General features: G+C 38.5%; 1 long non-coding RNA gene across 3 annotated transcripts; it reads right to left on the minus strand.

Annotated features, from left to right (window-relative positions):
• Positions 1-18,927: 18,927 nt before the first annotated feature.
• LOC114316393 (uncharacterized) lies at positions 18,928-23,647 on the minus strand. 3 transcript variants are annotated; one of them, XR_014329597.1, is made up of 6 exons: positions 22,799-23,647; positions 22,507-22,621; positions 21,164-22,427; positions 20,951-21,072; positions 20,755-20,835; positions 18,928-19,300 (listed from the first exon to the last, which is right to left on the minus strand). It is a non-coding gene; the product is annotated as an uncharacterized LOC114316393 (long non-coding RNA). The 3 variants fall into 3 exon arrangements; XR_014329596.1 differs by having other exon boundaries at positions 22,507-22,635; XR_014329595.1 differs by lacking the exons at positions 22,507-22,621; positions 22,799-23,647 and having other exon boundaries at positions 21,164-21,548.
• Positions 23,648-24,393: the final 746 nt, after the last annotated feature.

Raw genomic sequence — 24,393 nt, forward strand, 5'->3', positions numbered from 1 at the left:
GCATCAAAACTGTCACATAGAAAAGGAAGCTAATTTAACATTTTAACTATATTGGAAAAAACAACTGAAATTTCAATATACTAAGCATTTAAGAAAAAAAAAAAGAATATAGTACTATCATTTGCAAGTCATTAAAGTCGATAATTAATCTAACAATCGTCATGACTGCATTAAACATTAAAAACTTAATCTAGAAAATGCAAGCGAACAAATTGCTACACTTCACTTAAGTAAACTTGCCAAAACCGTGAGACTTTTCTCCTTAGCTATTACATAACATAAAATGAACCTGGACTATTGTAGACATCCCATTTTGACCGGCCCTAAAACTTGAGTGCTTTCTTTTGATTACTCGATGATGAAAATAAGAATATGCTATCTCACAAAATTTTCAGTGAAAAGATGGAATTTAAGCTTTAATCCCAACCTTCACCCATTTTGGCCAAATTGTTTTAAATCGGTTTTAGCCTAAATGTTACATATTTGGCCCACTAAAATATATTTTATTAGTCTATTTATTTTTATTTTATAATTTTACATATTTTTGTGTGCTTTTATACTTTTTTTGTTATTTGTACATATATTTATGCAAATAATACTTTTTATATATTATTATATTATAAACTGCACAGTAATGTTACTATGCACCTTTTGAAAAATCTCTCCCACCATTATTACCATGGTAATTTTAATGTTTGCACATACTGTGCATCCTTTGAAAATCCATCGTTTTCCACCGTTCGTTATTTTGTTTTTTTTTATTTGATTTTATTTTCTATAAAAGGAGCAGAGGATTGAGGGAAAATGAAAGGAGGAATTGAGAAGACATTGAAAGAAAGAAGGATTAGAAAAAAAGAAAAAGAAAGGCTCAGAAAAGAAAAAATCAGAACATAAAGGGGGAAATTGGAAAGAGAACTGAAAAGAAAAAATTCAGACAAGAGAGAGAGAGAGAGAATGGAAAAGAAAAAAAATCAGAAAAGAAGGAAAGAAAAAAAAATAGTTTTTAAGAGAGGGAAAATATTTTCTTAGGTATTTTATTTTTCTAGACCACATCTTTCTTTCCGTTTCCTTTATTGCCTTTTCACCAATGCACCAAAACACCATTAAAGCTGAAATTCTAAATTTTGGACTGAGAATTGAGAATGCATTCCATAACCTTGAGGATGATCAGAAGAAAGTTTGTAAATTAGTAAATTCATCTTTTCTTCAAAAGGTGATTTTTTGTAAACTTTCATTTGAATTTAAAAATGTGACATAATTTGTTTAAATTCTTTTACTTCTTTATTTATCAATTTATTTATTATTTTAAAGAGAATGTTGCACCACTCACATATTTGTTGTAATTTATTTATTTTATATATATAACTGTTTCACCGCTTTAAAGACAAGGCTGCACCACCCACATATCTGTTGTAATTTACTGTTGTACATAAACTGTTGTAATTTATTGTTTTAAATAAACTATTGTAATTTATCACTTTGAATGGTCGGTGCCACACCACCTACATAAACTGTTGTAATTTACTGCTTTAAATGGTTGTCAAAACCACCTAATTTATTAAAAATATGACCCCGCTGGATGAATAGTGACCAGTGATGAATAGTAACCTTCGATGGTGAATAGTAACAGCAGATGAAAAATGCTCGGTAAGATGGATAATGACCAAGGAGGGTAAATAGTACCAGTCACTGTGAATAGTACTACTGGCGATGAATAGTACTCCGCTGGATGAATAGTGCTCCTGTAAAATAAGTTTTCTCGTGTGAAACAATATTGCAGTCACTCAACAACAAACAAAATAATTTTCGGCGGATGAATAGTGCTCCGTCGATGAATAGTAACTTTTAATTTTCTTTTTAACCTTATTTGTATGATTTGTTAGATTCGGTTTGTGTTGTAATAATTTTCCAATCCCACGTCTTTTTTATTTAGTTTTGTAATTATTCAGTGTTGTAATAATTCTCGACCCTCGCTTCTTTCTACGTCTTTCTATGTGTCACGACCCCATTTCGCCCCTAGTAGAATGATGCCGTGATGGCCAATAATCCGAGATTACCGAAGGCCAACTTTCAAAGTTTACACACGATCAGAGTATAATATATGGAGCTTACATGTGCGGAAACAATATATATATAGATCTAAGTAGTCCATAAGAGCGGTGCATAGATCAAATGAAATGACATACATCTTAGCATGGTTTTACAACTTGAATACAAATAAAATAAAGTACATGTTACATCTTGATTAAAAGGCTTCTCAATCCGACATATACAAAATACATGAAATATAAAGTCAAAAAAGCATAATCTTCAAGATGCCGACATAACATGAATCCAAAAACATCTTGCAAAACAACACATCTAGGCATCACCGCCTTCTTGCTTGCCACCTACATATATATATATAAGGAGAGGGTGAGCTTGGATACTCAGTGAATGATATTAGTAATAAAGGTTTAAATGAATGATATCCGAGATCTTTATCAAAACAATACATATCATAACTTGTAACAAAACGTGGGATGAATCAAGTTCATCAATCATGGTCTTTCAAATCTTCTTGGGATGTTTAATAACATCTACATACAACATGGGGGATGACATTCTGGACAAAACAAGGGAATAATCGACCTGGAATCGATTAGACAAATCCACCCGTACACCAGACCGTCGGTAGGGCCATCCGTTCACAGACCGTCGATGGCAGAGATCTCTCAACATGGTGCTACATGGGCTTAGAGTCCCCTAGCATGGGAGGACTTTCCAAGAATGTCATCAAAACAAGATAATACTTGATACAAAAACTAGAGATAATCATTCATGCTTGATCAAATACTTTTCAAAACAAAGCAAAGCTTTATCAAAACTTTATAACATAGCTTTATTAAAAATACCACTCACATAGCTCTTCGGACGTCGGGGTTAAAGCAAGGATCCAAGACCTACAAATACGTGGCAAAGCCTATTGAATGCACTCTTAAAAACAAGCTTTACATGAATGCAAATGATCTAGGGAAAACATGCTGGAAGTTAAAACACTGTTTTTCATCTAGGGAAAACATGCTGGAAGTTAAAACACTGTTTTTCATCTAGGGAAAACATGCTGGGTACCAACCAGGTCTTGGAATGGAAGCACAAAGATGATCTAGGCTAAAATGACCTAGCTGGGTGAGCTCAGGAGGTCTTGGCCGAGGTCCCACACCTCTTGGCCGAGGTGTGGTCACCTAAGCATCAAAGTAGTTCTTTACAAAATTATTACATGTTAATCAACAAAAGCAAATACCCTACGAGCTTACAGATTTCGAAGTTAACACTTGGTTACAACAAAAGAGTGCTAACTCATTTACACATTAAGCCCTTGGCTTGAATATACATGTAATACATCAAGAAATAAAACAACAAAAGTCCGCCTGCCTCTAGCCTCCCAAGCTACGTCCTTGGAGGTGGCATGCTACCTGCACCTGAAAATGATATTCCCATATAGGGTGAGCCACAGCCCAGTAGAAATATACTAAACCAAATATGAACAATGACTAAAAGATTAGCAGTTGATAGATGGCCAGCACTGATACTTTCCTTTATCACACTTTACATTTTCATGACATACAAGTCCATATTACCATTCATTTTCCAATTCCTTTCAAATTCTCAATTTATAACCATGGCTTAGAACCTGGCCAAACAACTCATATAAGACAATAACTCATATCAAGCACCTCCCATTACATAACAGATAAGCATACTAACTATATCACATACTAACAGATAAGCATACAAGCTATATCATCACTTCCACAGATATGCATATGAGCACTATCACACTTCCAATGACAAGCATATGAGCTCTGTCAACACATTACTAGATAAGCATATGAGCTCTATCTACGGAGTCCATCCCCTATCTCCTCCCAACAACATCCGGTTTAGAGGTCCATCCCCTATCTTCCCCTAAACCGCGTAGTACATCCCCTATCTCCTCCAACACAACACAATGCATATAAACAATAATTATACACATCATCAACCAATACATAACATTTAATGTATTCATTCAACCGTCATACTCAATTACACATTCCGGTGATTAGTTTTAGTTTGCCTAATCATCATGCATTGTCTACAACAACCAAGACTATCCTCCACCGATAGCCCAAAGCAGTTATTTCTATACAGAAAATAAATGCAGCAAATGGATATAAAATCGACATTTCCAACTAGGTGAGTGACATAAAATCCAACTACACCCTTTAATCCCATGTATTCCCAATCTCAACATTTCCAATTCAATTCCTCATTTCTCACAATTAATTTTACAAATTAATTAACCAATGTAATTAGGGCATTTTCCATAATTAACATTTCAACCCTTAGGTTCCATTTTCATTAATGTTTTAACATTAATTCCACTTTTCCATGCCAAACATGCATCTAGGCTTTTATATACTTAAAATCCCAACTTTGTAAATTTGCACAAAAGTCTCAAACTTTCACAAAATTACCAAACTAACTCCAACATCTCAAACTACTAAAATTTAAAGACAAAACCCATAGTAAGGAGTAGGTTATCCCTACCTCCAAAGATAACTCCCAACCGAGAAGACGAAGAAAACGGAAGTGCTCCAAACCACAAACTTTTCGGATCAAAAGGTAGCCCTCGACGATCAACAACTCTTTTGTAAAGGCCAAAGGTGAGCAAATCACTCATACTAGATCAATACCTAGAGAGAAGGTAGAGTCCTAGAGTGAGAAGCTCAACAATGGGGTTTTTGGAAAAGTAAGAGAGAGAAGAGAAATGGAAAAAGTGATTTGAAAAGTCAAAACACGGAGCTTTAACCCAGTCGCCCCGCTCGAGAGTCCAACGCCCCGCTCGAGCGTCACTCACAGACTCCCGCTCGAGCGTCAACAATCCCGCTCGAGCGGCGAATACACACTTCCAGAACTTTTACAGAACCAGGTCTCCGCTCGAGCGTCAACCCTCCCGCTCGAGCGTCACACACAACAACCCGCTCGAGCGTCAAAACTCCTGCTCGAGCGTACAACTCTACAGAGGAGATACTGGAAGATGGAAAACTACGCTCGAGTGTCGAAAACCACGCTCGAGCGGACAGACAACAACGAAGGGCCCGCTCGAGCGTCAAAATCCCCGCTCGAGCGTGAGGGCCAAAATCTGGGCAACCACTCTTGGTTTCTAAGTTCAACCAACCTGTTTCAAACTCGCCTAACACAACTCAAGACTCGAATGCAAGGAGTAAAGGATGTAAACAAGACATATACAACAACCAACTCCACGGAACCTAAGTCCGGGTACAACAGTTAAAGAAAAGGGGAAACCGGGATCGCTATAACCTCCCCCCGTTAAAGAATTTCGTCCCCGAAATTAAACACAGTTTCAAAAAAAAGGTTTTCTCCATGTCCAACACATTACGACATAATATTAAGCATTCCGACCCATTACCGGTCAATTCCATCTCTTTTCAAGAGGCATTTCACAACCCATATTACAAGTGCATTATCAACATGCAATTTTCTCCCATTTCCAACCATTTTCAACATACACGGTTCACAGTTCATATCATAATCAATATACATGATACAGCTCCAATTCTACAATATAGCCAACATATGCAATATCATAATCAACTCCCATATCAGGGTAAGTTCTACAACATACTTCCATTAAACCAAAACATTACCAATGTTTTACAACTTAAGACATATATAAAGCTCTTAAGTCCAGCAATATTACAAAATCTAAATACAAGATTACTCATCAATAAACAAGTCCGGATATTTCTCGCGGACTTCCAATTCACGTTCCCAAGTGGCTTCCTCCACTCTGTGATGTTTCCACAAAACCTTTACCAAAGGGATGGTCTTGCCACGCAGGACTTGATCTCGTCTATCCAAGACCCGAACCGGTCTCTCCTCATACGAGGCATCCTCATCTACCTCTAAGTCGGTCCAATCTAATACATGTGATGGATCCGGCTCATACTTTCGAAGCATACTCATATGAAACACGTCATGAACTCCGGAGAACTGCGGCGGCAAAGCCAAACGATAAGCAGCCTCGCCAATCCTCACAAGGATCTCAAAAGGCCCAATAAATCGAGGGGATAACTTCCCACTCTTCCCAAACCTCATCAAACCTCGCCTAGGTGATATTTTCAAGAAAACATGATCACCTACCTCAAACGCCAAAGGCCTCCTCCTACGGTCGGCATAACTCTTTTGGCGACTCTGGGCTGTAACAAGCCTCCTACGGATAAGCTGAACTTTCTCCGTCGTCTCCCTAACCAACTCCGGACCCAACAAAGGTGCATCACCCACCTCGGCCCAACACACTGGAGACCTACACGGTCGGCCATACAAGGCCTCAAACGGTGCCATACCGATACTAGACTGAAAACTGTTGTTGTAGGCAAACTCCACCAATGGCAAGTGCCTCTCCCACGTCCCACTGAAGTCTAGGACACACCCTCGAAGCATATCCTCAAGGATCTGAATAGTACGCTCGGACTGCCCGTCAGTCTGAGGATGATAAGCCGTACTAAAGGTCAACTTAGTGCCCAAGGCACTCTGCAAACTCTGTCACAACCTAGCAGTAAAACGAGGATCTCTATCTGAGACGATCGTCACTGGGACCCCGTGCAATCTCACTATGTCCCGAATATACAAGTCGGCAAGATGATCTATCGAATCTCTCACGCGCATAGGAATGAAATGCGCCGACTTAGTCAACCGGTCTACAACCACCCAAATAGCATCACTACCCCGCTGAGTCCTCGGAAGACCTACAACGAAGTCCATAGTGACATGCTCCCACTTCCACTCGGCAATAGGCAAGGGTTGCAACAAACCCGCTGGCCTCTGATGCTCGGCCTTCACTTGTTGGCAAGTAAGGCACATCGATACGAAAACAGCCACATCTCTCTTCATACCCCGCCACCAAAACTGGCGACCCAAATCCCGATACATCTTAGTGCCTCCCGGATGCTCCGCAAGGCGCGAATGATGAAACTCTCGGAGTACTTCCTCTCGGCAAGACTCCGGCACAAACAAACGGTCTTGGTATCTCACACTCTGGTCGGGATACACCGTCAAACCCTTCTCAACTTTCCCACCGGAGATCTTCTCTCGGAAGGACTCTACCTCAAGGTCACCTCTCTGCGCCTCTAACACTCTAGTCACAAGTGTAGGCTGCGCAACAACAGAAAACAAGGCCGCAGCCTCAACCGATTCGCTCAGGTGCAAATCAAACTCGCCAAGTACACCCAACATCCCCCATTCCCGGATGGCTATGCAAGCTACATCACTAATGGATTTCCTACTAAGGGCATCGGCCACAACATTGGCCTTTCCCGGGTGATAGTGCAACTCAAAATCGTAGTCCTCAATGAACTCCATCCATCTCCTCTGCCTCAAATTCAAGTCTCTTTGTGTGAACAGATACTTCAAACTCTTGTGGTCCGAGAACACCTCGAATCTCTCACCATAAAGGTAATGCCTCCAAATTTTCAAGGCAAAGATCACTGCTGCTAACTCTAGGTCGTGTGTAGGGTAATTCTTCTCGTGAATTTTCAACTGACGTGAGCCATAAGCTACCACTTTCCCCTCTTGCATCAACACACAACCCAAACCCTCTCGTGAGGCATCACAATAAACCGCATAACCCAACCCTCTCTCCGGAATAATCAAAACCGGAGCGGTAGTCAATCTAACCTTCAACTCTTGGAACGACTTTTCGCAAGTCTCACTCCACACAAATTTGACTCCCTTCCGAGTCAATCTAGTCAACGGCGAAGCTAGCCTGGAGAAATCTTTCACAAACCGACGGTAATACCTAGCTAATCCCAGAAAACTGCAGATCTCAAACACACTCTTAGGCTGTGCCCAATCTTGCACTGCCTCAACCTTGGATGCATCAACAAACACCTCTTCCCCGGATACCACGTGGCCTAAGAATTTGACTTCCCTCAGCCAGAACTCACACTTCCCAAACTTGGCATACAGCCTATGGGCTCTAAGTAACTCAAGCACTACTCTCAAGTGTGCCTCGTGCTCCTCCTCTGAAGGCGAATAAATCAGGATGTCGTCCACGAAAACGACTACAAATCGATCCAAGAATTCCCGGAAGATCCGGTTCATCAAGTCCATAAAGACTGCCGGTGCATTGGTAAGCCCGAATGGCATCACCAGAAACTCATAATGGCCATACCGCGTACAGAATGCCGTCTTAGGAATATCCTCCTCCCTGACCCTCAACTGGTGGTAACCCGATCTCAAGTCTATCTTAGAGAAACAACGGGAACCCTTCAACTGGTCAAATAGATCATCTATACGGGGCATAGGGTACTTATTCTTGACCGTAGCCCGATTCATCTTCCGGTAGTCTATACACAATCTCAAGGCACCATTTTTCTTTTTAGCAAAGAGGGCCGGTGCTCCCCACGGCGAAACACTAGGGCGAACAAAACCCTTATCTAGCAATTCCTGGAGCTGAATCTTCAACTCACTCAACTCAGCTGGGGCAAAACGATAAGGTGCCATAGAAATTGGCGCTGTGCCGGGCACTAAATCAATAAAGAACTCTATCTCTCGATGAGGTGGCAAACTAACAAGGTTCTCGGGAAAGACATCTGAATACTCACAAACCACCCTCGGAAACACAGGCTGGGTCTCACCACACTCACCACTCTCAAAGCTAGCAAGTAGACCACTAAGCTCACTTCGCCCTCGCGAATCATACCCCGGTGGCAAAACACTACCAACCCGGTCTCCCAAGAAATGGAACCACTCCCCGCTCAAGGTACATAACGTGACCCTCTGGCGGTAGCAATCGATAACAGCCCGGTATGACGATAGCCAGTCCATACCCAAAATAACATCAAAGCCCTTCATGGGCATGATAACAAACGGAAAAGGAAGCCTATGGTCGGCGACCTCTATATCACAACCTCTAACACCTTGTTTCAAGATCAACTTACCCCCAAGAGGTGACACTATACAAATAGGAGATGCTAACTGTGCCAACTCCAATTCCAAAACAGATGCAAAGCAGCAGATACAAAAGAATGAGATGCACCCGTGTCAATAAACACACTAGCAACCGAGTTGCAAAACAGAAAAGTACCTCTCACTACTGATGGAGCCGGTACTAAATCCTGCGCGGTAACAGCATACACGCGCCCTGTAGGCCCCTGATCCACCTGCTCACCTCTCGGAGCATACGACTGCTGCACTGACTGGATGACGAGGCTCTCGGATTGGCCCTCGAGGCCTGCACAGACTGAGCTGGCTGAAATCCCTGCGTCTGCCTAGAACCAGACGCTCCCGATGTGGCACCCAACTGTGGGCAATACCTCTTCAGGTGCCCAGGCTGACCACACTGATAGCAAGACAAAGATTGGCCTCTGCCCTGACTCTGGCCCTGAGGTCTAGCTGAAAAAGAAGCAGCTCGTTGACCCCCTCCCTTCTGCGGGCAAACCGAAACTTTGTGACCCAGCTGGCCACACTTGTAATAGGTAAAATCCCCCTGACTACCTCTCCCAGAGCCCGCACTCGGCACTGGAAAGGTCAACCTAGCCAAACCACCTTGAGACTGCTGAGGATTCGGACCCCTCTGTCTCCTGCCATCGCCCTGGCCATCTTGGCTCCTCTTGGAGCCTCTCTGCCCCTCATCCTCCTCCTGCATCATGAGCTCCATATGAGCTACAGCATCCACTAAATGTCTATACTCTCGGATGTAAGACCCACCAACTCTCAGCTTGAGGCCCCGCCTCAACTTCCGCTCAAACTCATAGCAACGGCGTTCTTCGGACGCCACCAACTCAGGTGCAAACCTGGACAAACTAGTGAAAGTGGCCTCAAATTCTGCCACAGACATACCCTGCTGATTAAGCCGGCTAAACTGATCTCTCAGCTTCTCCCTAGCAACTGCAGACAAGAACCTCTCCTGGAAAGCATTCACAAACGCCTCCCATGTTCCACCAACACGAGCCTTCTCGTACTTCCACCATTGACCCGCATCTCCCTTCAGCTGGAAGGATGCCAAGGTCACTTTCAAAGCTCCGTCCTCGATGCCAAGCATCTCGAACGTCTTACTCATCTGTTCTAACCACTCGTCAGCCTTCAGTGGTTCCTTTGGATCCCCAACAAACTCATCCGGGTTAGACCGGAAGAACTCCCTCTTCAAGAAAGAAGGCCTTGCCTCAGCTGCCTGATTCCCAGCCCTAAGAATACCCAAAGCGCCTGCTATCTCTCGTGCCAAGGCACTCATAGCCTGCTGGCCCGCTGGCTCGGCCACGTTGGCCTGACCAACACCCTCCTGCGCTGCCGGAATATCATCCGGTAAAGGTGTTTCCTGCCTCGCAGGCCTACCACGCCTAGCACCTCTTCCTCGCCCTGACATCCTAATAAAGGTAATACAGAACGTTAGCACATTCACAAATGTGCCAAAACTACACACTCACTTCCTAATGCATGGACAACTGTAATTCACTCCACGTAAGCACATAAATACATAAGCACTTACGAATTTCGTCTCCGGATAATGATAGTCCCGAGGCGTTACTAGAGTTCTGGTTAGAAACAGCATTGATCAAGTGCCTTTCCAACAAGACTCATAGAAACCCAAGGATCCAATCAACATCCTAGAAACTAAATCCCATACCCACATAGTCACATAAACATGTTATCAATTAAGCATGTAGCATATAACACTACATCTAAGTCTCTATCAAGCGAGACAAACCCATTGTCATCCTAATCACTTCCCACGTACCCAAAGTATTCGAACCCGGTACGCTCTGATACCAAGTTGTAACGCCCTCAAAATAACACATTAAACCCATCAATATAGACATGCATTGGTAATAAAGATAAACATTCTTCTATTCATCAGAGTAGTTCTTTACAAAATTATTACATGTTAATCAACAAAAGCAAATACCCTACGGGCTTACAGCTTTCCAAGTTAACACTTGGTTACAACAAAAGAGTGCTAACTCATTTACACATTAAGCCCTTGGCTTGAATATACATGTAATACATCAAGAAATAAAACAACAAAAGTCCGCCTGCCTCTAGCCTCCCAAGCTATGTCCTTGGAGGTGGCATGCTACCTGCACCTGAAAATGATATTCCCATATAGGGTGAGTCACAGCCCAGTAGAAATATACTAAACCAAATATGAACAATGACTAAAAGATTAGCAGTTGATAGATGGCCAACACTGATACTTTCCTTTATCACACTTTACATTTTCATGACATACAAGTCCATATTACCATTCATTTTCCAATTCCTTTCAAATTCTCAATTTATAACCATGGCTCAGAACCTGGCCAAATAACTCATATGAGACAGTAACTCATATCAAGCACCTCCCATTACATAACAGATAAGCATACTAACTATATCATATACTAACAGATAAGCATACAAGCTATATCATCACTTCCACAGATATGCATATGAGCACTATCACACTTCCAATGACAAGCATATGAGCTCTGTCAACACATTACTAGATAAGCATATGAGCTCTATCTACGGAGTCCATCCCCTATCTCCTCCCAACAACATCCGGTTTAGAGGTCCATCCCCTATCTTCCCCTAAACCGTGGAGTACATCCCCTATCTCCTCCAACACAACACAATGCATATAAACAATAATTATACACATCATCAACCAATACATAACATTTAATGTATTCATTCAACCGTCATACTCAATTACACATTCCGGTGATTAGTTTTAGTTTGCCTAATCATCATGCATTGTCTACAACAACCAAGACTATCCTCCACCGATAGCCCAAAGCAGTTATTTCTATACAGAAAATAAATGCAGCAAATGGATATAAAATCGACATTTCCAACTAGGTGAGTGACATAAAATCCAACTACACCCTTTAATCCCATGTATTCCCAATCTCAACATTTCCAATTCAATTCCTCATTTCTCACAATTAATTTTACAAATTAATTAACCAATGTAATTAGGGCATTTTCCATAATTAACATTTCAACCCTTAGGTTCCATTTTCATTAATGTTTTAACATTAATTCCACTTTTCCATGCCAAACATGCATCTAGGCTTTTATATACTTAAAATCCCAACTTTGTAAATTTGCACAAAAGTCTCAAACTTTCACAAAATTACCAAACTAACTCCAACATCTCAAACTACTAAAATTTAAAGACAAAACCCATAGTAAGGAGTAGGTTATCCCTACCTCCAAAGATAACTCCCAACCGAGAAGACGAAGAAAACGGAAGTGCTCCAAACCACAAACTTTTCGGATCAAAAGGTAGCCCTCGACGATCAACAACTCTTTTATAAAGGCCAAATGTGAGCAAATCACTCCTACTAGATCAATACCTAGAGAGAAGGTAGAGTCCTAGAGTGAGAAGCTCAACAATGGGGTTTTTGGAAAAGTAAGAGAGAGAAGAGAAATGGAAAAAGTGATTTGAAAAGTCAAAACACGGAGCTTTAACCCAGTCGCCCCGCTCGAGAGTCCAACGCCCCGCTCGAGCGTCACTCACAGACTCCCGCTCGAGCGTCAACAATCCCGCTCGAGCGGCGAATACACACTTCCAGAACTTTTACAGAACCAGGTCTCCGCTCGAGCGTCAACCCTCCCGCTCGAGCGTCACACACAACAACCCGCTCGAGCGTCAAAACTCCCGCTCGAGCGTACAACTCTGCAGAGGAGATACTGGAAGATGGAAAACTACGCTCGAGCGTCGAAAACCACGCTCGAGCGGACAGACAACAACGAAGGGCCCGCTCGAGCGTCAAAAACCCCGCTCGAGTGTGAGGGCCAAAATCTGGGCAACCACTCTTGGTTTCTAAGTTCAACCAACCTGTTTCAAACTCGCCCAACACAACTCAAGACACGAATGCAAGGAGTAAAGGATGTAAACAAGACATATACAACAACCTACTCCACGGAACCTAAGTCCAGGTACAACAGTTAAAGAAAAGGGGAAACCGGGATCGCTATATGTGTGATCTAGGCAAGAGTGGTCTCGACGATCACACCTAGGGAAATGAAGCCTGGAAATCTGGGTTTCCTCCTTGAAGAACATGAAGAACATGAGCATGAAGAACATGAAGAACATGAATGCTAAAATCATAACTTGTTATTATAAGATCTGGGATTTCATGCTATGAGTTCGAAAACATGGACCTTGGTACCCATACTTGAAGATCATACGAAAACAAACACGAAAACATGGATCGTGATACAAACTTTCGGATCAAAACATGGCGTTTCCTCAAGAATACATGAATATCACTTTCTCTTTCTAAAACCGAACTTCAAAGCAATGCATGGCTCATGAAACATGCTAGATCATGCAATGCAGCTAGATGAACAATAAGAACAACAAGAGTAGACCAAGAAGCTAACCTCAAAACACGGATCTAACGGTTCAAGGTGTGAAGATCTAGCTTGGAAATCTACCTCTCTAGAATTTCACTTCCTCTTCCTAGAGCTTCTCTCTCTTCTAAGACAAGGATATAGCAAATGGTATGTTTTTCTCTCTCTGCCGGCTGATTTAACACTCTGCCGGGACACGTGGCACTACCGGATTGGTTCTCCTCAAAAAGGTGACTAAGTGACAAGACATGTGTAAGACAAAGTGTATCCAACAAGCTAGGTGACATGGGCACTCCGGCAGGTAATGATCTCGGCTAAGGACATAGGCTTCGGCAAGTAAGGTCTCAATGATCTCGGCTAGGAAGGATAAAACTTGGCCAAGCTGTGCCAACCTCAGCCTAGATGTGCCACACCTCGGTCTAGGTCATTCCAGTCCCAGAACAAGATCACTAGGTGCAAGGATTAAGGATCTCGGACGCCTAGGTGATAACATCTCGGCCAATATGCCTAGGTGATGGTGGAGGTCAACCAAAGTGGTTCCAAGATGGTCCAAGGTGTAAGAGGTTCAAAGGTGTGACCTAGGCTTGGCATGACCTAGGCTTGGCATGACCTAGGCTTAACATGACCTAGGCTTAACATGACCTAGGCTTGAGACAGCAAGGAAGGAACAAAGCATGCATACAACACTTAGGCAAAACATGATAGCATCAAGACAAGACAAGAACCTTTACCTAGGCAAAACAAGTCTAAGTCTACAATGCAACCTTAACAAGACAAAGTCATGAAAATGTACATGAACATGGCTAAGACATGAATGTGGGTTATTACACTATGTATGTCTTCTAACCCCATTTTTTTCTATCCATTTTATTTACTCGCTTTGCATATATGTACGTAGCATCATATTTTCTATTTTAATCATATCCATGTTTGCATCCATATTTCATGCCTTAAGATTTGACTAAATTTATATTTGTGGATTTAATCAATTCCTATGTGATTTTGTGCGCTACCTCATGTCTTGAGATGATTCACATGTCATGTTTTAGTAGCCGAATCTCTAGTTGCATTTTGTGTGTATTGGATTAGGATTTTGTATATAAGATCATGCATGTTTTGCTAGTTTTGTTTTGTAGATGTTCGCGAGACGTTAGTAAATATGTGAGTTTTTATACTTTAGCATCTCGCTTTTCTGTGTTTTTCTTATTTTTCTTATTTATTAATTTTTTAAAATATTTTTTTTACAAATATTTTAAGTTTTAGATACATCTAAATTTTTTTAATATTTGTGAAAAAAATCTTTAAAAAATCACTAATTACCAACTTTGTATGGCGTATATAATCTTTTATGATATATTTTTTGCTTGCCATAAATCACTACACTTTTCATGGTATCATTTTGTATGTCGTAGAATGTTATTTTTAATACATGACAGCCTTTGGAAAGTGGATATCATGACATTCAATTTACTTTTTGAGCTTCTTATTACCATCTAATAATTTACTTAACTAAGTAACAGTTAGATATTATAAACATCTTGGCAAATGATTTCCGTATTATATACTCTATATTTTAATATCAAGTTTTGTTTAGCCAATAATTATCCATGGTAAATTTTATGCCCTTATACTCTCAGTGTAATATTCCTCACTCTGCCATTTGTTTATAACTGTTTACCAATTTTCAGGAAACGATACAATTCAAATAGATACCCACAACTTTCATGAAAAATATTATCTGATTTTTTGGAGGAGAGAAAAGGAATGCAAGTTTTAATTAATTTATTTATTTTTTGAAAATTGGTGAGAGAGATTATGATGGAGAGATTATGAAGAAGAAGACATTTTTTAATCTGCATACACAATACAAGCAATCTCATAATTGAGGATCACAATCCCATTTTTCTTAAATTCATAAAGAATCCTAACATTCTAGTTTAAGCAAAAATACTAGCAGTTGTGATTGTCAGTTATATTTGAATAGTAAGGTTCACCATTCCAAATTTCATTTTATTATTAGCTGTGTTATCTTGGAGTCCAATGCTTCTTTAATTGATATAACTCTATGATTACCGGTGGATGAAGGTTGGGTCACTCAATTTGGGACGGTATTGATTTTTCATGTTTATGGGCTCAATTTAATTGTGAACTATACAAATCTCAAAAATCCTTTCAAAATGTGTAAAATCAAATCGTTCTAAACTGAATAACACAGTCTATACTTGATTGCTTCACATAGTAATTTTAGTATTTACTAAATAATCGGAATATGAACATATAAAACAAATAAAATTCATATCATGTCTTACTAGAGGCCGATCTTTTGATCGGGTGAGCAGGGGTGCTCAATTAATGACCTTTCCTCTACATACCTACGGTTTCGAGCCAAGCATTCTTGGTTACAACAAACAGTGGCCTTGGCATGAGTCACGGGTTTCCTACTTTTTCCAAAACATTATGTGGTGACTCTGAGATCTGATGAAGCAATCTATTTCTGATAAAGGTTTTTGCAATAAAATGGATTTTCTATAAAAGTTGCCAAATCTGGATACTTATCTATGTTTCACATTGCACTCGTGACACTAGATTGAAGAAATCAAGGGTTCGAATTGTTTAACGCGTGCAGGTATCCCTGGGCATGTTACAACTACCAAGCATAAATTCCTCTTTGGCAAGACTCTAGTATATTACTCTCCTTATATGTACAAGAGCAATAGGGCATATGGGGAAACAGTTAACAAAATCTTTGTTTTTTTTTTTTTAAAGAATATCTATGAGAGGTAAAATAGAGAAATTTTTAAACAATCATAAGTTGAAAAGCAAACATGCTAGAGAACAAAAAACACAATAATCAAGATAAAATGATCACATTAACAGAAATGTAAACCAAATTGTAGGTGTTATTGTTATGTGTGTATATATATACACATATAAGGAATTCAATAAAAGAAGAAAAATAAACACAACTAAGTTTTAAATAATCTACAACACTTGACACCCAAAAACAAAATTATGCAATGCATGCAATAAAAGTTACAACTGCAGGTACATATGCAGGAATGTGCGATGGTATGAACTAAGAATAACACATAGGGTTGGAGCTCACTTTTAAATATAAAAACTATAGATTTAGGTATAATATAGTACATATCTCAAAAAGTCATGGAAAAAAAAAATCGAAGCCTAAGAGAAAAGTAAAAAGGAAGTTTTTAATTTCAATACAAATTCTAGGTAAAGAAGAAAGTAGATATGCATGTACTCAAATACGTATAGAACCGCATAGAATATTTACTAGAAAACTACAAATCATAAATAGTATGTCGGATATCAAATAAAATGAAGAAAGAAAAAAAAAATCATGCTTTCTTAGCTAATGAAATTGGTTAATAAAAAGGCCAAAATCTGGATTTTAGTAGATGTTCACCACTAACTCACTGTCCACCCATCAAAAAAATACCTCCTTTATTAATGACATTAACCTTTATGGAAGAGTAAAGAAAAATTAGAATTGATAGTATCATGGAGATTCTTAATAGCTACTAACTGGAGACAAAGTACTTGATACTGTTACCCAAAAAGCAACCTAAGAAGGGGGTGAATTAGGTTTCTTCAAATTAAAACTAACAATTCCCCAATAAAAATTAAATCAACTAGTACAACAAATATAGCATATGATGAACTTAACAAAAGTAAATAACAAAATATGTTCTAGATAAATTTAGCAAAGAATTATGGCTAACACAGTGAATTAAAACAAATATATTAGTTAGCTAGAGCAATAGAGTAAAGAGATTATGGAAGAGAAAGCAAACAAGATTTATAGTGGTTCGGCCTTAACCAAGCCTACGTCCACTCTCTAAGCTTCACTTGAGATTTTCCACCATGCCTCTAGCTTTACAGGGGTGCTAGTAACCTCATACACATAGAGCAATCCTCTACAGATTTCCTAGCTTTACAAGATAGCTAATGACCTCTTACAAGATTTGTGATATGTGTTTTTGCTTTCAAAGAAAGCTACAAAGAATAGCTCCTCAAAGATAGATATACAATATAAAGCTCAGAATGTTTATCAGTAAAACCTCACACAGGTAAATGGGCTTAAAGGTATAAGGCTCAGTTACTAATTTTGAAGGAGAAAGATGAACTTAAATAAAGTGATGCTTCAGATACTCAGTGTAGAGAGAATATGTGATTGATGAATGATGGAAAAATGTTAAGCACGTTGCTTTGTTGTTGTGTCTCTCTCTATCTGTATATTCTGCATTTCAGAGCTCTATCATAAAACAAAGTTGAGTGCTCTATTCAAACTAATAGAGCCCAGATGGGTTAGGATAATAGATAAATCATTGTTAAGATATTCCCTAACATCCATGTGTGTTTTTCCCGTTGAATGATGGAGAAAACATTTCTTTTCAGTTGACTACTTTGTTACTGTTATGCTTAGCTTTCACAGTGGAATATCAGCCCAGATATCCAAAGCTAAGCATTGTGTCTGTGGGACGTCCACCTGGATGTTCGCCCGGATGTCTGGTTGTGTCCGATCGTCATGGTTGTTGTTTGTGGTCATCGAGTATACTGCCTGTCTGATGTCCGAAGTGAAACAGAACTGAACTGGATTAAAATTCCTGCATGGGTCGTCCACTTGAACATTTGCGCAGATGTCCACCCAGACATCCCTTGCAGTTGGAGACAAAATAGGCAAACTTTGGCTTGACCGGTCGACCACCCAGTCGTCTGGCCAGTCAACCATCACTACAAGAATTAACATTTTTAGCAACAAAAAAATTGGTCGCTAAAAGTCTATTTTTGGTCGGAAAAAGTTATCCGCGACCAATTTTTTTGGTCGCTAGTTTGGTTGCCAATTGAGGGTCGGCAAAAGTAATTCGTGACCAAAATTTTCGTTGGTCGGCAAAAGTTGGATTTGCCGACTAAATTTTTGGTCGCTAAATATTTAATTACCGCGACTAATTCATTTTGTCGCTAAAACACTTTGGTCGCGAAAAGTCGCTTTTTGCCGACCAAATTTCTTAGTCGCCAATTGACACATTTCGCGACCAAAAAGTTTGGTCGCCAATTGTGACATTTCGCGACCAAATTTTTTGGTCGCCAATTGTGACATTCTGCGACCAAAATTAGTTTGGTCGCCAATTGTTACTTTTCGCGACCAAAACTGTTGGTCGGCAAAAGTGAGTTTCCACTACCAACAAAATTTTTGGTCGGCAATAGATGTATTTTTTGCGACCAAAACTCTTGGTCGGCAATTGTCATTTTTTGCGAAAAAAAATAATTTATTTGTCGTGACTAATAAATTGGTCACCAAAGCAAGAAAACAATACACCTGTAATTCCTAATAATTCATTCAATCCATAATAAACCTATAATTTTAAAGCATCATTGAAATTAACGGATGCTGTAGGGGCTCAATACTCCAGAACTATTTTATCTTAATATATTGTTATGCTTTGTTTACCAAAAAAGAAAACAAGGTGTGCAAAACCTCTCCAATAAATAATATCAAAATTTTCTTTTATTTCTTTCTCAAGCTATGTAAGGGCACAAGTTCATAGCATATTCATCGTCATGTGATGAATATGTCAGGAAAGAAAAAATTATAGAAAAATAAAATATATTTTTACAAAATTTTCTCATAAACTAATGTAACATCAAATAATAAATTTTAAAATTTTAACATAAAGCCAAGCTCTTCATATCTCATGTCAATCCTCATAATCCTAATCCACACCATACGCTCCGCAGCTTTCAACACCTTCACCGTAATCAGTCTTGTGGTCAAATTCATTATCATACTTTCTTATTTCAGACTCAATCTGTCGGTGCTAAACTTCTTGTTAAACTTTGTATCGCATTTTGCAATTATGCCTTCCGTGTTGGCATTCTCGGCACCTTGGCTCTGTAAAGACATTGAAATGGATGTATAGAAATACATTAGCCAACTCTCAGTGTAGTTTTGTCTCATAGCAAGTAATAAATTTCAGATTAATGGAACAAAAATAACAGTAAAATAACATGGCATCATATTGTAACTTGATTTGTTAGATTTGAAATTGAGAATTCATGTAAATATGATGAATAATCCCACCAAATGATTATTTCAATCCTTCCATCTAACTTGAGCCAAACACACGCGGCTTATCATCATACAATTACCTGTTTTAGAAACTGTATTTGAAAAAAAACATTAGAAAATGACAATGACGACTGTATTTTCCTCCACGTCTCGTTTTCATTTATAAAAAGGGCTGCAACCTTCATTGGCAGGAAGAACTGAAGTTTCCTTTGTTAAGTGCGCCATTGAATTACCATAGGACAACGTTGGTTGGAGTCATTGCAATGGAGCTGAAGTCTTGTAAAATTCAGTGGGAAGGTAAGTTTATATTCAAGTGACCATTAACTTGAGGTCGAGATCATTTGTGTTGTGGGGATTGGTATTTGTCAATTTGTTCTACCCTTCCAATTCTTATTTTTGATTTGTTTCCATCACTAACCAAACCAAACTGGCCCAATACACATCGGTTGGATTTGGTTATTTAGTTTTCCCATTAACTATGGTGCATATGGCCACAAAATGGATAGGTTTGGCTCACATCTCATAATCAAACCATAAAGCACTTCCGAGAGTACAAAGAATGCGGCATTGATGACATACTAGGAGATTTATCTCTGCAGCTAATAGGGTATTCCATGAGCTTTCAGCATTTCACATGCTATGTAGTATATGAACTACCGACATTTTTCTACTATATAAGTTCAGAACTCTGAATTAATGTTTTCTCTCTCCCCCCTATGGTTATTTAGATTTTTTATTCAAATCATTTCAGTGCAAAAAGTGGTGCTAATAGAAGAGACAAAGTGAACGGATGTGAGGATCCTCTGAGGTGCAAACTAGAACAGTTTTACGGTGAAATGAGGGTTAAATATTCCTACCAGAAAATGAAGCAGGACAGCGTGTCTCAATCTCCTGAGTTTTACATGCTTCAATTGAATGGCACTCTTTGAGATCAGACAAATGCATGTATTCAATATCTAACTTGGCAACATATTCAACAATACAACAAAGGGCTTTACATGTGTTTATTTGTGTAATCAGTACAGTCAAAGGACTCCACATCTAAACTAGTGCTCGTTCTTCTATGATTTTACTTACAGAAAGACTATAGCAGTCAAAAGGCCGTGAGTACAATAAAACAAATGTTATTGGTTTTGTTGTCAAATCAATTTCATCTCATTAGCTACATATCATGGGTATTTACAGCATCATGACTATTAACCAACTTTTGCTCCAAATTACCTACACTCGAAGAGGGTAATATCTGAAAGAAAGGAACAAAGAAAAGGCTGCATTACCGTTTCATGTTTACTATTCATTTGTTCCCAAATAATCTTTTTGTAATGCATCTCTTCCTTACTGTGCAGATATTTGTCAACCTGTAAAAAATTTGACATTGTTTCGAAGTTATAAATTCACTGATCTGATAAGTCAATCAGGTAACATTTACCAATTAAGTCAAGAACACAACTTGCTTTAAAACTTGCAGCATACCTCAACATCATCGATATCAGAAAGGCTTTCTGACTCGTCAATTGCTGCCATTCTACTCAGATGCTCATATCTATGCAGCTGACCAGATACCTTGTTACCATCTTGGCATCCATCAGAAGCTCCTGAAACATCAGAATGTTACTTTGACTTAAGCTTTCAAGTTTAATCCCTAAAATAATGCATGACAGGAATTTCATGAGAACAATTCGTTACCCTTTTGGGTATTCAAGAATCCACTTCTTACAACATCTGCACGTACTTTCGAGGACGGTGTTACTTCTTTCTCTAACTAAAAAACAAACATGAAAACAGAAGTGTGTGGAAAGATAAACTTGATCCAAGATCTCTCTTACACACCTTAAAGTCATTAGTTTATCAATCACGGAACAGAAACAAGGAGTAATGAGGAAGAAAAAGCTACATAATCCTAAATTACTTCTAACAGTATATTTGAATATATATCTCAACCATAGTGAAAAATTCAGAAAATGGGAAACAATGCACAAGATTGTGAGCAAAATGTCTTTGTAAGTCTAAGGAATGGAGGCAAAGGTCTTTTAGTTTATACAAATTACAATACCCATTTCATGAGAAGAAAAAAAAAACATGATATTTATCTTTAAAATTTGAATATGCCATGCCTTTAGCTCATTGGGTTGGGATCATATATTTCCAAGCTAGAGAGGGATTTAGGAGATAAATGGCAGGAGAAGTTGAAAGTATATACAACTGAATTCTGATCTCATTACCCTGAATTAGACATGCTGCTAGTTTAGTTTTCCACATCTTTTTTATGCTTCAAGAGTCAAAAATCTTTTTTTTCTTCTTTTTTCATTTTTAAGATTTTCTGCGCATGGGCTCAGCTAGTGTTCCATGGGCCTTCTTTTGTGTCACATTATTGTGTTTTTATACATGATCCTTAGTTTATTACTTTGTTTAGATCAATTCTGTAACTCAATTACCTTAGGGGTCGTTTCTTAGTGTTGTCTTCATGCTGAATACCATATACTCTTAATGCAAAAGAAGGGCACTTAACCCTTGAAAGAATCACCAAGGAATTGCAAGCTAACGGTTTATACGTGAAGAACAGCAACCTTATCTTGAGACTACTTAGAAAACTCAAGAATGCAATCAAACAAGATACAACAACACCACCTAGTGGACTAACACACATCCCATTGATAAAAAAAATAAAAAATAAACAAAAAAAAATACCATAACAAGAAACTTAATTGCAAGAATTGCCTAATGGGGTGACGTTTCTACGATCTAAAACAAGAAACTTGTTAGAACCATGGTGGAGATAGAATTGTGGTTCCAACTGGGATGAGACCACTCAAACATATGAATCTCGAAGAAACAAAAAAAATAAACAAAACAAAAATCTATCAAGGCAAAAGTGTCGAAACACATCACTTAAAAAACACACAATTGAACTCAAACTTACTGCGAGTTTTGCGCGGCACCTCCATCCCCACTGTAAAGGGCGAAAATGTTATCAAAACCCTAATTACAAAAAAACCCAATTGAGAAAGTAAACAAGGAGGAGGACATACGAGTCTACAAGTATCGAAGGTGAAGTCAGATACGCCGTGTTTATTGAAGAAGTCGGTGGCCTCGTCGAGGATGATCGGATGGTGGAGATTGTACTCTTGAGTGCAACCAGAACACCTGCAAAAACAGGACTTGAATGGATAAGAATTCAAACCAAGACTTGAATGGACAAGAATTCAAACCAGCAGAATTCAATCCAGGATTTAGTGAGTGGTTTAAAGAGCAAAATATAAATAGCAATAAATGTAAACCAGCAGAATTCAAACCAGGACTTGAATGGACAAGAATTCAAACCAGCATAATGCAGTGGTAAAATCATGGTCAACGTCAAACTCGTTCATTAGGTTGCTAAAATACGCATTTCCTTGATATTCCATCTAAAGCACAATTGTTCATACCACACAAAAAGAATAGTGAAAAAAAAAAGTATCAATTCATGGCCTAATTCCAAAAATAATGAATTAGGGAATGGTGGACATAATTGGAACAAAGTAATTTTAAATTGGAACAAATCTGATTCATAATGGACATAAACATCTTTGAAAGTAATTTAAAATTGGAACAAATCTGATTCATAATGGACATAATTGAACATCTTTGAAAGTAATTTAAAATTGGACATAATTGGACATAATGGACAAATCTGATTCATAATGGAACAAAGTAATTTATAATTGGACATAATTGGACATCTTTGAAAGTAATTTAAAAGTTTCCTGATTCACAATTGTAAAGCACAAGTAAAGCACTTGCAGGCAACTGAAGATGGGGATAACATGAACCTTGAATATCATTTATCAACATGAGGCCAAAAATAAAGCATGGAATTAATGATCACTACTCTTTCACAAATAAATTCTCAAAGAAAAATATATTGGATTTAATAGGTCTATTTTAAGAAAAATCATAGACCCAAAATCAATAAACAAAATTGCAACAGAGCATAACTGGGAAAAACTACCAGACAGCCCCAATGGGTTGATAGATTCAATAGCTGAAAGTCAAAAGCGAGATCTATAAACAGTGGAGTCATTATTAACAATTAGACACCCCACGCTCCAGCCATCCACCGACATGGGCTATTTGTGATTCGGCTCACTTTATCATTTTCATTTTTATATTTTGCTTTTAAAAAAAAGTTCAAAAATAACAACAACTACATCATTAATGAGCTTGCCCTGACCTTAGCAGGCAAGTGTTCGGTTCTGTCTACTATTAGTCATGAGAGTAAGCAAAAAAGAAACATAAAAGCTAAAAATCATTGTATACCAAATAATAGACATGCTCCACTAGTTTTTGATTAAAATTCAGTTTCTGATTAAAATTCCCTAAAACTCAATCTACATGTAAATCACAAATTAGTGTTACAAATAAAACTCATAAATAGAATAAACCCAAAAAATCAGTGATATTTGTAAATCAAAAAAAGAAAATCTTAAAACTCAAATGGTTTTCCCTAATTTCATAAATCATAACTTAAATCTACAAATTAGTAAGTTTAGAGTTTCATTGAAAAAGAGAACAATTAAAAAAACCCCAAACAAATTTTTTTTTTCTTCACAATTCATAATTCACAATTCACAATTCTTGATTGGAATTGTGGGTAATATAATGTAAAACAATCAGTAACCCTCTACACATCAGTAACAATCAATTCTTGGCTGCAATTAGTAACAATCAATAACACATAATATAAAACATGCATAGATTCTTGGCTGGAATTGTGGGGTCAATTCGTTGAGGCAATTTATCGAACATGTAGAGGACATTGGAGAAACCCCTCTACACATTGAAAAACCTATCATCAAGCAATCTACAAAAGCAAATACAACAAAATATAAAAGTGAATCACTCAATCTACCAGGCACATTGCATAAATACTGAATATA

This window comes from Camellia sinensis, chromosome 5, assembly GCF_055761805.1.
Source record: "Camellia sinensis isolate YWXY chromosome 5, ASM5576180v1, whole genome shotgun sequence".
Taxonomy (NCBI): domain Eukaryota; kingdom Viridiplantae; phylum Streptophyta; class Magnoliopsida; order Ericales; family Theaceae; genus Camellia; species Camellia sinensis.